Raw genomic sequence first — 15,383 nt, 5'->3', positions numbered from 1 at the left:
CACCAAAGAACTCTAAAAATGATACCACATTATTTCTGCCTAATCAAACACTTTTGTTCTAGAAAACCTCATATATTAGCACTGTTGTCACTGTTGACTCATTTGGGCATTAAGAATGTTATCCTCTCATGATGTTGAACACAGAAAAGCAAACGTTTCATTAGCCACTATCATTTTCCTACCTGCCTGCCACAAGACCTTTGGTCTTGATTAACATAATAATGAATTACATTTATCTCTGTGTATTCACAAATACACTCTGGGGACCAATAAAATGGCATATGGCATAATTGAGTCATCTGTTCAATCATAATTATTATTAGCTAAACACATTCAGCCTGGTGGAAGTTCACGAGAGCCCATCTTGTTCTTCAGATTCAAGGGTTAAGATGTTGTTCTGGTCCTTGTTTTAGGTTTAATTACATTTAGTTTTTCCTATTTTCCTTGTAGCATTTACATCAGGTGATTCTATAATATAGCATTAGAGTTTGTGTTCCTTTGTTTGAGTCACAAAGGTAACCACAATAGGAGTTAAAGTGAGATTAGTTCAAAGTGATTGTTTTTCTTTTATCAATAAAAGACTGTTACAGAAGGCCTGATGGACTCTTCCGTACTTTACCAGCAAACATTAGCAAGCCATCCAGCAATAAACCTGAGAGCCTCTTTAAAAGAATGTTAACAATTGTCATTAAATCTATATAATAAAACACTGTCCCTCAGTAACTTCAGAGCTGAATAGAGATCCACATGAGGCAAAAGGCAGCTTAGGAAGCTTAAAGGATGTGCACTGCATTCACTCTGGAACAGTATTGGGCCAGTGCCTGCTTGCTGGGTAGTTTTGATAGATACTGAATCAATGAAGGAGGAAGGAGAGGATGGAAGGAAAGGCAAAGGCAGAAATCAAAGCCATCTCATTCTCAGTCTCAGAGGAGAAGGTGTCAGAATGCAAGTCAGACATGCACTAGATCTTGTGCTATGAAACGAAGCCAGTATGAGGAACTACTACTGGGGACAAAAGGGTTCATCAGGAAACGAGGTCTCATGAAGAAAGTCAGACGCAGAGTGACTCAAATTCATTGAGACAGTATATTAAAAAGTAAAGATATTACTTTACCAACAAAGGCCCATCTCGTCAAGGCTAGTAGTCATGTATGGATGTGAGAGTTGGACTATAAAGAAAGCTGAGCACTGAAGAATTGATGCTTTTAAACTGTGGTGTTGGAGAAGACTCTTGAGAGTCCCTTGGACTGTAAGGAGATCCAACCAGTCCATCCTGAAGGAGATCAGTCCTGAATATTCATTGGAAGGACTGATGTTGAAGCTGAAACTCCAATACCTGATGCAAAGAGCTGATTTATTTGAAAAGACCCTGATGCTGGGAAAGATTGAAGGTGGGAGGAGAAGGGGACGACAGAGGATGAGATGGTTGGATGGCATCACCAACTCAGTGGACATGAGTTTGGGTAAACTCTGGGAGTTGGTGATGGACAGGGAAGCCTGGAGTGCTGCAGTCCATGGGGTCACAAAGAGTCAGACACGACTGAGTGACTAAACTGACTGACTGATCAGGTTGGCCTACTTTTTTTTTTTTTTTTTTTGAGAGGCAAATTAAACCCATTGGCAAATGTTTGACAAAAGGCTTTCATCTGAGAACGCCTCCAAAAAAGTTATGAAAATGATGTTTTTTAATGTTTGGATTCTTGGAGACTAACCTGCTTGGTGCATGTGCACAAGGTCAGTTATGTCAGACTCTTTTGCCATCCCATGAACTGTAGCCCCCTGGCTTCTCTGTCCAAGGGATTTTCTAAGCAAGAATACTGGAATGGGTTCCTATTTCCTCCTCCAGAGTATCTTCCCTACCCAGGGATAGAACCCTCATCTTCTGCATTGACAGGCAGATTCTTTGCCACTGAGCCACCTGGGAAACCCCAACCTGTCTGGCAAATATGTTAAATCTCATATAGACCAGTGCTTCTGAAAATCCCAGGACTGCTCATACAATTCTTGATTAAGAGAATGGATCGTCATAAGACTTTTTAAAAATTATTTTCTAAAGATAAGTCTATGTATTACCTAATCAAACTGAAATTTTAAGAATTTGTTGATAATCTTTAATAAGCTTAGTGAAAGCTGAGCCTCTAACCAAAGTGAAGACAAGAAAAGTTGCCTCCAGTCTTCTTAGGGACCCTGACTGTGTCTGAAAATTAAACTGACAAAGATGAACTAACAAGAGTATGGCATACAAATTCATTTAATGTAAGTTTTACATGATTTGAGTGACCTTACTGAGAGCTGGACGGTAAAAAAGGCTGAGTGCCGAAGAACTGATGCTTTTGAACTGTGGTGTTGGAGAAGACTCTTGAGAGTCCCTTGGACCACAAGGAGATCAAACTAGTCCATCCTAAAGGAGATCAATCCTGAGTGTTCAGTGGAAAGACTGATGTTGAAGCTGAAACTCCAATACTTGGCCACGTGATGTGAAGAGCTGACTCATTTGAAAAGACCCTGATGCTGGGAAGGATTGAGGGCAGGAGGAGAAGGGGACGACAGAAGATGAGATGGTTGGATGGCATCACCAACTCAATGGACATGAGTTTGAGCAAACTCCAGGAGATGGTGAAGGACAGGGAAGCCTGACGTGCTGCAGTCCATGGGGTCGCAAAGAGGTGGACACGACTGAGCAACTGAACAATAGCATAAGGAAATAACCTAAAGAAATGAGAAAATCTAGTTGTTTTTATAATAGGATGCAAAAAGAGAGGCACTGTGAATAAATGACCAAACTATGTGTGGAGGCTAAGAGAAGATGAGAATTATGTTAACAAGGTCTGTTGGTACAGAATTCTTTCAACTTTTTGTCCTTAAAGATAAAGTCACTGTACCTCCCAGTCCAGGAAAGCATCTTTCACATGGGACTTGTATCTCCTGCTGCTAAGAAGGAAAAGGAAGGTCAGAGTACTCTTCTGTTTCTCAAGTGCCTTTAATTCAAAATAACCAGTGTGCCAAAATGGTGTATTTTGGAATGACAATCTCTGAACTCCTTCAAAAGAAGTAAGTTGCTTAAGTGTTTACACCTAACCTTAAGAGTTGAGAAGTGTGAAATGACCATCCTAGAGAAGAGGAGAGGTATGTGAGGAGACTCTACAGCCTGCCAATGTTTCCTTCATTTCCCCTTCAAATCTATGGTCCTATTTCTTCTTCATCACATAGTCACTTGAACATATAAATGCAATAAAATGCTTTGGGAAGATGCATCATGTTTATTTTCACTTGACATATCCTAGTCACACTTGTGGGTAAAATGAAGGACATTTATACCTTAGTTTCAGACAAAGTCATGGCCATTTTCTATCCACTTTGTTGCTGATAAAATAGAGGAAAACAACAGAATGGGAAAGACTAGGGATCTCTTCAAGAAAATCAGAGATACCAAAGGAACATTTCATGCAAAGATGAGCTCAATAAAGGACAGAAATGCTATGGACCTAACAGAAACAGAAGATATTAAGAAAAGATGGCAAGAATACACAGAAGAACTGTACAAAAAAGATCTTCACGACCAAGATAATCATGATGGTGTGATCACTGACCTAGAGCCAGACATCCTGGAATGTGAAGTCAAGTGGGCCTTAGAAAGCATCACTACGAACAAAGCTAGTGGAGGTGATGGAATTCCAGTTGAGCTATTCCAAATCCTGAAAGATGATGCTGTGAAAGTGCTGCACTCAATATGCCAGCAAATTTGGAAAACTCAGCAGTGGCCACAGGACTGCAAAAGGTCAGTTTTCATTCCAATCCCAAAGAAAGGCAATGCCAAAGAATGCTCAAACTACCGCACAATTGCACTCATCTCACACGCTAGTAAAGTAATGCTCAAAATTCTCCAAGCCAGGCTTCAGCAATATGTGAACCATGAACTTCCTGATGTTCAAGCTGGTTTTAGAAAAGGCAGAGGAACCAGAGATCAAATTGCCAACATCCGCTGGATCATCAAAAAAGTGAGAGTTCCAGAAAAACATCTATTTCTGCTTTATTGACTATGCCAAAGCCTTTGACTGTATGGACCACAATAAACTGTGGAAAATTCTTCAAGAGATGGGAATACCAAACCACCTGATCTGCCTCTTGAGAAATTTGTATGCAGGTCAGGAAGCAACAGTTAGAACTGGACATGGAACAACAGACTGGTTCCAAATAGGAAAAGGAATTCATCAAGGCTGTATACTGTCACCCTGCTTATTTAACTTATATGCAGAGTACATCATGAGAAACACTGGACTGGAGGAAACACAAGCTGGAATCAAGATTGCCGGGAGAAATATCAATAACCTCAGATATGCAGATGACACTACCCTTATGGTAGAAAGTGAAGAGGAACTCAAAAGCCTCTTGATGAAAGTGAAAGTGGAGAGTAAAAAAGTTGGCTTAAAGCTCAACATTCAGAAAACCAAGATCATGGCATCCGGTCCCACCACTTCATGGGAAATAGATGGGGAAACAGTGGAAACAGTGTCAGACTTTATTTTTCTGGGCTCCAAAATCACTACAGATGGTGACTGCAGTCATGAAATTAAAAGACGCTTACTCCTTGGAAGGAAAGTTATGACCAACCTAGATAGCATATTGAAAAGCAGAGACATTCCTTTGCCAACAAAGGTTCGTCTAGTCAAGGCTATGGTTTTTCCTGTGGTCATGTATGGATGTGAGAGTTGGACTGTGAAGAAGGCTGAGCACCAAAGAATTGATGCTTTTGAACTGTGGTGTTGGAGAAGACTCTTGAGAGTCCCTTGGACTGCAAGGAGATCCAACCAGTCCATTCTGAAGGAGATCAGCCCTGGGATTTCTTTGGAAGGACTGATGCTAAAGCTGAAACTCCAGTACTTTGGCCACCTCATGCGAAGAGTTGACTCATTGGAAAAGACTCTGATGCTGGGAGGGATTGGGGACAATAGGAGAAGGGGACGCCAGAGGATGAGATGGCAGGATGGCATCACTGACTCAATGGACGTGAGTCTCAGTGAACTCCGGGAGTTGGTGATGGACAGGGAGGCCTGGCGTGCTGCGATTTATGGGGTCGCAAAGAGTCGGACACGACTGAGCAACTGATCTGATCTGATCTGATCTGAATTGTGAGGATAACTTCACTGGACTATATTTTGAAGGGTGTATGCCACTCATTGTTTCTTGAGCTTTGGGGCATTGAGTGGTACCTTGCACAGAGAATGTATTTTTGAGACTATGAATGTTAAGAGACGCATGTTTTAGATGTGTGCTGCATGGCTAAGGATTAGAATAATTTTTGGGCCAAAGATGAGCATATTAGTTTGCTATTGTTACTGGAATAAATGACAGCGAATGTAGTGGCTAACACAACGTGCATTCATTTTCTTGGACTTCTGGAGTTGAAAAATTTGAAATAGGTCTTGATGGGTAATACCAAGGCACCTGCAGGTCTTTTTAGAGACTCTAGGGCGGAATCTGTTTTCCTTTTTTTCCTTCCCCTAAAGACTGCTCGTAGTCCTTGGCTCATGGCCCTTCCTTCATCTTCAAAGTCAGCAATGAGTTGAAGCTTCTCCTAAGTCCTATCACTCTGACACTTCTGCCTCTTTCTTCTCCATTTAAGGACTCCTGTAATTACATTCTGTTCACCCGGATAATGCAGAACAATCTCCTTATTTTACAGTCAGTCAATTCCACTTGGATATATAATATACTATGTGCATGAGCCTTAAGGATTAGGACACGGACGTTTCTGCAGAGTCATTGTTCTGCTGGCTATGCTATAAAGTTCAAGCCATTATCACCATCAAAATCGAACAACTGAGACACTAGAATAAGTATGTAATTTTGTAAAAAAATAATTATTAGTGGAACTTCCCAGGTGGCTCAGTGGTAAAGAATCTGTCAGCCAGTGCAGGAGACACGGGTTTGATCCCTGGGTTGGGAAGATCCCCTGGAGGAGGAAATGGCAACCCACTCCGTATTCTCGCCAGGATAATCCCATAGACAGAGGAGTTTGGTAGGCTACATACAGTCCATAGTGTCACAAAGAGTCAGACATAACTGAGCATGCACGCATGACAAATTTTTACTGAAATTTACTGTGAAAAATCTATTAGTCAAGTTTCAAAAGTCTTATACTGTAACACAAAACCACTAATTTATTTGTTTAAAAAGGTAATAGACTAGTACTTGGTCTGGAACATGCCTATGTGATCATCATAAACTTGAAATTTTCAAACAAAAGTGATCTCATTGGCTGTAATATGAAAAGAATGCTCTTAAAATTATGATATTTCATCCTGTTTTTCTGTTATGTATATATATTTATTTTTATAAGCATTCATTGTCCCAGACAGGATTTAATATTCTTCAAAATAGGCATCACTTGGAAACTTGATAGAAGTAACAGAAACTTAGGGTCCACCAAGTGAACCAGAATCTGAATTTTTATAAGATTCCAGCTGATTTGTCAGCAGATTAAAGCATGAGAAACACTGATACAGCAGAGTCCCTTACTTATTGTAAACATTTATATTAGCTATCAATATGTTTTCCTGTTTAACTATTTTATTTTATTTATTTATTTATTTATTTTATTTTACTTCAAAATTTTTTCTATGGCTCACTCATTTTGTTCAGATTTCCAAGGAATGCATTTGTGGGAGTCATCATCGATCTGTTTAACTATTTTAAATGCCTTCAAAAAAAGACTTTCATTAATGTTTTGTGCATAAAATTAACATCTTTCATAATCATAGTTTTATTTGCACAATAATAAATAAACACTGCACATCATTGACAAAATTTTTAGCTCATAAAGAAAGAAAAAGACTTATGATCTGAGTTACATTCAGAATGCTTACCTATATTTGAAAGTGAATATTCAGAGGTAAGTACACAGAAGAGCTGAATGGCATGCCTTGTTCAATTTCTGAACTGAGTGTGCTGATTGGATTTGAGAGTATAATAAAATATCTCATAATGGTTGATTACACAGAAATTAGAAATTCTAGGGATTACATTCGGAGAAGGAAATGGCACCCCACTCCAGTACTCTTTCCTGGAAAATCCCATGACAGAGGAGCCTGGTAGGCTGCAGTTCATGGAGTCGCTAAGAGTCAGATACAACTGAGCGACTTCACTTTCACTTTTCACTTTCATGCACCAGAGAAGGAAATGGCAACCCACTCCAGTGTTCTTACCTGGAGAGTCCCAGGGACAGGGGACCTGGGTGAGCTGCCGTCTATGGGGTCGCACAGAGTCGGATACGACTGAAGCGACTTAGCAGCAGCAGCAGCAGGCATTACATTGAAACAGGGATCTTGCTGCTCTGCGTTCCATAGGCCCAGGATAAAGCCAAAACCAGAGATTTTAGAGTAACATTAAGGCTGAAGCAGAATTTTCTGTGTGTGTATTCGTGTGTGTGTTAGTACATTTTATTACCTTTTAACATGGACTTGGAAAGGAAACAAATCAAAATAAACAATAACAAAAGACTAATCAACCTAACAACCCCAGGCATTCTTGAGTTGCTTATTAGCTTAGAGCAAAACAAATTCAATGGGAAACTTGAAAGTTGTCTTCACATATTTGGGAGGCTATCAAATGAAAGAAGAATGCGGAATGTACAACGAAGTCCTAAGGGACAGAACAAAAATCAATGTGAAGAAGGTACACGAAGAAGGATTTTATTCTTTACAAGGAATAGTTTTCCAACCATTCCAGAGAGCTGTTTAAAGATGAAATGGGCTGGATTGGGAGCTAATGAATTATCTTCTGCCTTAAGTGTATAACTTTAAGCAGAATGGCCATTTGAAATGAGCACTGCAGAGGGGACTCGGGTTTCTCTTGGGAGATTAATAACTAACAATAGATATCATTTACTGAGTCCTTCCTAAGAGGCTGGTGAGGTGCTGTTGCAACTTACAACTCTGACTCCTTTAATCCCCATTCTATAAGATGGGTACTACTGTTTTCATCATTTTAAACCAAGACTAAGAGAAGTGAAGTAATGAGTCGTTGGGACAGAATTTGAATCCAAGTCCCTCAGATTATTGAGCTACAAGACACTTCAAATGAATTAAGATAGATTCGGAACCTCATCATCCCCTCAATGGGAACACTGCTTCCTGGTAATTAATGCTTTCAAACTGGAAAAGACCCTGGAGAAGACCCTTGAGAGTCCCTTGGGCTGCAAGAGATCAAACAAGTCTTAATTTTCATCGGAAGGATTGTTGCTGAAGCTGGAGCTCCAATACTTTGGCCACCTGATGCCAAGAGCTGATTCATTGGAAAAGACCCTGATGTTGAGAAAGACTAAAGGCAAAAGGAGAAGGGGTTGGAAGAGGATGAAATGGTTAGATAGCATCACCGACTCAATGGATATGAATTTGAACAAATTCCAGGAGATAATGGAAGACAGAGGAGCTGGAGGGCTACAGTCCCTAGGGTCAGAAAGAGTTGGGCATGACTGAAGCGACTGAGCAGCAGAAGCAGCAGACCATTTAATATTTCTTACTACAAGTTACGTATGGATACATATATGGATAGAGGAGAAAGTGAGGTTAGTGTACTTATTGCACAGTTACTGTGATGATTATACAAGTTAATGGATTAATAAAACAATGCAGGAACATATGGTTTGGAAGAAATTCGAAAAATGTTTGTTGAATGAAACTGTAAAAGAACCAACATTCTATTCATATTAACACATCATGTAACAGTTTTGAAGCTAAGAAAAACATTACTTGGTCCGTTATTTTTTTCTTATTTTTATTAAATGCTACAGAAATGTGTACTTGAGTAAAATGAGAAGTGTGAGCCATGTGAGGTTTCATGATCATTTGAACTAGAATTAGCCAGAGGTTTCTATCAGCATTAAAGTGGTCCACCTGGTACTTCAAATTAAAGTCTTCGTAATGGTTTCCATAATGTGTACATCATCTGCTTGGTCTGGTAAATGCATTCATCCTGTATCCAATTTTATTTTGAAAGGAAGAGCAACAATTTCCATTCTCTAAATTACTCTTACACACAGTGACAGAGCTTAGGCACATCTAAATCTTCACAGTATAAGAAAAAAAACTCTTTGATTTCACTTAACTGCAATGAAATTATGCTCTGCATAAAAACAGATATATTTTGGGTTCATATATATATATACACACACACACAAACACACATACATATATACATATTATATAAACAAGGCAAATATTAATATTGAAAGATCAAGGGCATCTGAAATCAGATAAAGCTCTTGTCATTCACTGTGGACAAGAACAGATCATGGAGAGTTTCAAACTGATCCCAGAAATTCCTTATCTTTCTGGTGCCTGGCAGCTGTAGTTGGATCTTCTGTCCTCAGTGTCTCCTCCTATTGTTCACCTATTCTCTCCAATGCCAAAAATCAAATACTTTCACAACCTGATTCCAACTTTCCTGTTTAATTTAATTAATTCATTTTTACTATTCCCTTTAAAGCTTGCAAAAGTAACTCATTGCATTTATTACCTAGTATTTAGTCATCCTAAAAGATGATGCTGTGAAAGTGCTGCACTCAATATGCCAGCAAATTTGGAAAACTCAGCACTGGCCACAGGACTGGAAAAGGTCAGTTTTCATTCCAATCCCAAAGAAAGGCAATGCCAAAGAATATTCAAATTACTGCACAATTGCACTCATCTCACACGCTAGCAAAGTGATACTCAAAAAATTCTCCAAGCCAGGCTTAAAAAGTACATGAACTGTGAACTTCCAGATATTCAAGCTGGATTTTAAAAAGGCAGAGGAACCAGGGATCAAATTGCCAGCATCCATTGGATCATAGAAAAAGCAAGAGAGTTCCAGAAAAGCATCTACTTCTGCTTTATTAATTACACGAAAGCCTTTGACTGTGTAGATCACAACAAGCTGTGGAAAATGCTGAAAGAGATGGGAATACCAGATCACCTGATCTGCCTCTTGAGAAATCTGTATGCAAGTCAAGAAGCAGCAGTTAGAACTGGACATGGAACAACAGACTGGTTCCAAATAGGGAAAGGAGTACATTGGTCCCCTGGTTATTTAACTTATATGCAGAGTACATCATGAGAAATGCCAGGCTGGATGAAGCACAAGATAATCAAGATTGCCAGGAGAAATATCAATAACCTCAGATATGCAGATGACATCACCCATATGGCAGAAAGTGAGGAAGAACTAAAGAGCCTCTTGATGAAAATGAAAGAGGAGAGTGAAAAAGTTGGCTTAAAGCTTAACATTCAAAAAACAAAGATCATGGCATCTGATCCTATTACTGCATAGCAAATAGAGGGGTAAACAAAGGAAAGAGTGAGAGACTTTATTTTCTTGGGTTCCAAAATCACGGCAGATGGTGAGTGCAGCCATGAAATTAAAAGACCCTTGCTCCTTAGAAGAAAAACTATGACCAACATAGACAGTATATTAAAAAGGAGAAACTTACTTTGCCAACAAAGGTCCATTTATAAAGTCAAAGCTATGGTTTTTCCAGTAGTCATATATGGATGTGAGTTACACCATAAAGAAAGAAGAGCACCAAGGAATTGATGCTTTTGAACTGTGGTGTTGGAGAAGAGTCTTGAGAGTCCCTCGGGCTGCAAGGAGATCAAATCAGTCCATCCTAAAGGAAATCAGTCCTGAATATTCATTGGAGGGACTGATGCTGAAGCTGAAACTCCAATACTTTGGCCACCTGATGGGAAGAACTGGCTCACTGGAAAAGACTCTGATGCTGGTAAAGATTGAAGGTGGGAGTAGAAGGGATGACAGAGGATGAGATGGTTGAATGGCATCACCAACTCAGTGGACATGAGTTTGAGCAAGCTCTGGGAGTTGATGATAGACAGGGAGGCCTGGCGTGCTGCAGTCCGTGGGGTCACAAAGAGACAGACACGACTGAGCGGCTGAACTGAACTGAACTGATTTAGTCATTTATGTGTTCACAGCACTATTTTGCTTTTTGAAAACTTTCTCAACCCCCTCCTCTAAGGGTTATTTTTTCACATTATTCCAAGGATATTCCGTGCAAAGCATTCAGGCTTGTTCAGAACATGGTATTTTTCCGGCCATATTTAAGGATGACCAATCAAAGCCATGACCTGGAAAAGGACACTTTCTTTCCATTGGTCCTCATCTGGGAGCTTTTAGACACCTCTTTGTTCTTGAGACATGGAAAAAATCTTGAGAGACTGGATCCTAACAGCTAAAGTTAACACTCATGGACCATTTATGATGTCATGGGCATTGTTCTAAGCACTCAGGCTCATGCTAAGTTGCTTCAGTGGTGTCTGACTTTCCGTCACCCCACGGACTGCAGCGTGCCAAGCTCCTCTGTCCATGGAATTCTCCCATCAAGAATACTACAGTGGGTTGCCACGCCCTCCTGCAAGGGATCGTCCTGAATCAGGAATTGCTAGACATGGGGGAATACTTTGTGTTGGTTGCAACAATCCTATTCCTGTTTTACAGCTGAGGAAACAGGTGCACAATTTTTAAAGGGTGCCAAGAGACACACTTGGCATTAAATTAAAAGATGCTTGCTCCTCCTTAGAAGAAAAGTTTTGACCAACCTAGACAGCACATTAAAAAGCAGAGACATTACTTTATCAGCAAAGATCTGTCTAGTCAAAGCTATGGTTTTTCCAGTAGTCTTGTATGGATGTGAGAGTTGGACTATAAAGTTGAGTGCCGAAGAATTGATGCTTTTGAACTGTGGTGTTGGAGAAGACTCTTAAGAGTCCCTTGGACTGCAAGGAGATTCAACAAGCCCATCCTAAAGGAAATCAGTGCTGAATATTCATTGTAAGTACTGATGCTGAAGCTGAAACTCCAGTACTTTGGCCACCTGATGTGAAGAACTGACTCATTGGAAAAGACCTTGATGCTGGGAAAGATTGAAGGCAGGAGGAGAAGGGGATGATGGAGGATGATATGGCTGGATGGTATCACAGACTCAATGGACATGAATTTGAGTAAACTCCAGGAGTTGGTGATGGACAGGGAGGCCTGGTGTGCTGCAGTCCATGGGGTTGCAAAGAGTTGGACACGACTGAGTGACTGGACTGAACTGAACTGAACTGAAGAGACATACAGTCATCAAGAGACAAAACTAGGGGTTAGAACCTTAGAAACGCGATTCCAGGAGGACAGCCTTAATCACTGTCGTCTGCTTCTTCAGGCACCATCCTTTGAGCTGAAGGCAGTTCTATTTTGTGAATTTCATTTTAACTGAGCAAAAAAAGAATCCCACTAGGACATTTTGAGTTGGGTTTGCCATCACTGCTAAAATCCAGACCAGTTTCCTCAGAAACAAAAGCACATCTCATGTGTTTCACGGTTCATATTTACTAATGTTAGAAGTATTCCACTAAATCTATTTTTCTAGCTGAGTCATTCCTACTGAAGTCACATTTCCAGCACATACCTCTCCTCATACCCTCCAGTCTGTGCCCACACCAAGCATTTTCCTTAATGGTGTTGCATTCTTTATTTCTAATGTCTGTGTCACCTTCTTTTCCATCTCTCCCCAAAAATGTCCTTAAGGTAAGGAACAAGACTACGTGTTATCTTTCTCTGATTCCACACAGTGTGTCCTACAAAACTGGTACCTAACAAATACTTATTAGGCATCAGATTGTAAGAACTGGTTATGGTACACGGAAAAATGTGAGGTCTGGATTAGGTGCTATGAATTGAGAGATATCTCCTTTCCTTGGGTACAAAGTAGAAAATAGTGTTTAAAAATGAAAATACATTTGTAAAGAAACTAGTCTAGATTGTAGTTTGCTTTTGCTTTACTTACATACATTAAATGATCTCCTTATTACATGACTTATCACTGCATATTTTTTGCTGTATCAAGAATCAGCTCTCATGTCTTCAAATATATGGTAAAGTTTTCTTCCCAGTGGACCACATCTCATCTCTATAGTATTATAAGAACTCTCCTTATTTGCATAGCATATTAGAGTTTATACTATATAGAATACATGCTGTTTTCATTTGACCCTTTCTTGTGAGGTCAGTACTACTACTTCTCTTATTCAGTCAAGGTAATTAGACTCAAAGATAAATAACCGCTAGTGCATGGACACCTACTATCACAATATAAAACTTTCCACTCTTCTGTTTTGCCATTTTATGACCTGCAGAGTATATGTCACATAGCACATGTTCAACAAATATGTATCTGTTTGGCTCTTCTCTTTCCTCATTATTAAATGTATATATTCAGCATGTTATGTTGAATACTAAGAGATGCAATGAAATGCTGTAACAGACACTGTCCCCAAGGAATTCACCATGCAATTTGTGTAGAAGTGCTCGATCATAAACACACACGCGTCCTTTTTACTCACCAGAATAGATGGAGATCTGAATGTATACCAACCACAAGGGCAATGAGCAGAAACAAAGCTCACAGTTTGCAAACCAATTTGAAAATTAACAACCTAAACTTAGAACTTGCTCACTGAATCTGCTGGATAATTTTGATTCTGAAGCATGACAAAGATGATGGCTTGTCATCACTCAGTGCTTCTAAACAGTGATGATAATTTGATAGCTTGGAAGGTGTAGCTTAATGTGTGAGCCTTCTTGGAGGAAATGAGACCCATCATGACTGGGAATATTTAGACCTGGATGCACCTATGCCCATTCACCAGAGATGTGAACACATATATTATTTGAGTTCTAAAAATCAATAGAGTAGAAGAATTCATTTCCTATAATTTTAGTTTAAGAGCTTTTTTTTTTTTGGTTTTTTAAATTTTATTTATTCATTTGGCTGCACTGGGTTTTATTTGTTGCATGCAAGCTCTCAGTTGCAGTGTGGATCTAGTTCCCTGGCCAGGGATCAAACCTGAGCCCCCTGCAGTGTGAGCATGGAGTCTTTGCTACTTGACTACCAGGGAAATCCCTAAGAGATTTTTTTTAAGGACAAATTTATTCATATACCTTTTAAAAGTCAATAAGGAAGGAATGAGCACATAAATTATTTCATTAAAAGAAAGATATCTGCTCAAATAATCTAGGGCTTCCCTGGTAACTAAGATGGTAAAGAATCTGCCTGCAATGCAAGAGACCCATGTTTGATCCCTGGGTCAGGAATATCCCCTGGAGAAGGAAATGGCAACCCACTCTGTTATTCTTGCCTGGAAAATTCCATGGACATTGGAGCCTGGTGGGCTATAGTCCATGGGGTCACAAAGAGTCGGACTTGACTGAATGACTAACACTTTAAGCAATCTAGCATCTTTCCCTGCTCCCCATCCCCTGAATATTTGTATTTAAACCATTCTTTGTTGCCTACAGTTCCTCCTATCTCTTTCCAGCGTGACCCTCCACTACCACAATGGCATCGCTTTTCCAGATCTTTAACAATTATTGATGACTGTCACTGGATTACAGTTTGTGTCCTCAAAAGCAGGAGGTGGTGTGTTAACTGGCTGAAGAGATGCCAATTCCTCCGCGTGGCCTGCTTTCTTCGTCTCCCTTGTTTCTTTTTTTCCTACCAAAATTCTTTCTTACTCTATATTTCTTCTATAGAGCTGAGTCCGTCACTAACCAGCCGTGGCCGTGAGCTTGTATTTTGCCAGCAAAGCTGAAAAGGCCAACCTCAGGTGGCAACAGAGTGGGACAGCTTCCCAGGTTCATTTGCTTTTTCATCACAAGTTCAGTCTTCCTAAATTCCACTTCAAATGGAATCCTCACCTGAGTTCCTTTTAAACTAAACCTCAGACCAAAGAACATCAAGAACATTTTCAGAAATTACATTTGTTTGAACAGCTGTTTGGAACTGCTCTCACTGTATGCACCATCTTCGTTTATAATCTCTTGGCTAGGGAACGACAAGTTCAAATTGTTCATATTGAATTAAGCATAAATGATGCAGTGGATGGTAGAAAACATTGATTTTACTGTTCCCTGGCCATTGCCAAGTTTCTTCCCGATTAGGGCTCTGAGCAGCATAGATTTATTCTATTTGATCTTTTGACCCGTTTTATCTAATCATTTTGCCTCATTTTTTTCATCCATTCTATATAATTTAAAGAATTGACACTAGATTTAAGATTCTAGTCCTCATGTTTGGAATGTACTCAACATTACTTATGTATGTTCTCTTATCAGAGTTCTTCTTCAGTACTAGCATTTCACAGCAGGTTTGGGGTTTGCAACTCAAAGTACTTCATTTTTAGACAATTTTTATTGTCTCAATATTGAACTATCTAGGTAATGAAGTTCACATTTATTTGATATTAGTATCAAATGTTATAATATTTTAAGACTAGCAAGTTTATATATAAATAATTTATAAATGGACTTTATAGTAAAAAGTGTTTTTAAACAAACCTGAGGGA

General features: G+C 39.5%; 1 protein-coding gene and 1 non-coding gene across 2 annotated transcripts in view; both read right to left on the bottom strand.

Annotated features, from left to right (window-relative positions):
- The window catches only part of NYAP2 (neuronal tyrosine-phosphorylated phosphoinositide-3-kinase adaptor 2), a 271,888-nt gene that overhangs the window by 204,146 nt on the left and 52,359 nt on the right, over positions 1-15,383 (bottom strand). The gene's annotated exons all lie outside the window — the stretch shown is intronic.
- LOC113881595 lies at positions 6,592-6,681 on the bottom strand. Its single transcript, XR_003508091.1, has one exon. It is a non-coding gene; the product is annotated as a small nucleolar RNA SNORD116 (small nucleolar RNA).

The sequence above is a fragment of the Bos indicus x Bos taurus genome, chromosome 2 (genome assembly GCF_003369695.1).
Source record: "Bos indicus x Bos taurus breed Angus x Brahman F1 hybrid chromosome 2, Bos_hybrid_MaternalHap_v2.0, whole genome shotgun sequence".
NCBI classification, from domain to species: Eukaryota; Metazoa; Chordata; class Mammalia; order Artiodactyla; family Bovidae; genus Bos; species Bos indicus x Bos taurus.
This window is presented reverse-complemented; position numbering and strand designations above follow the sequence as displayed.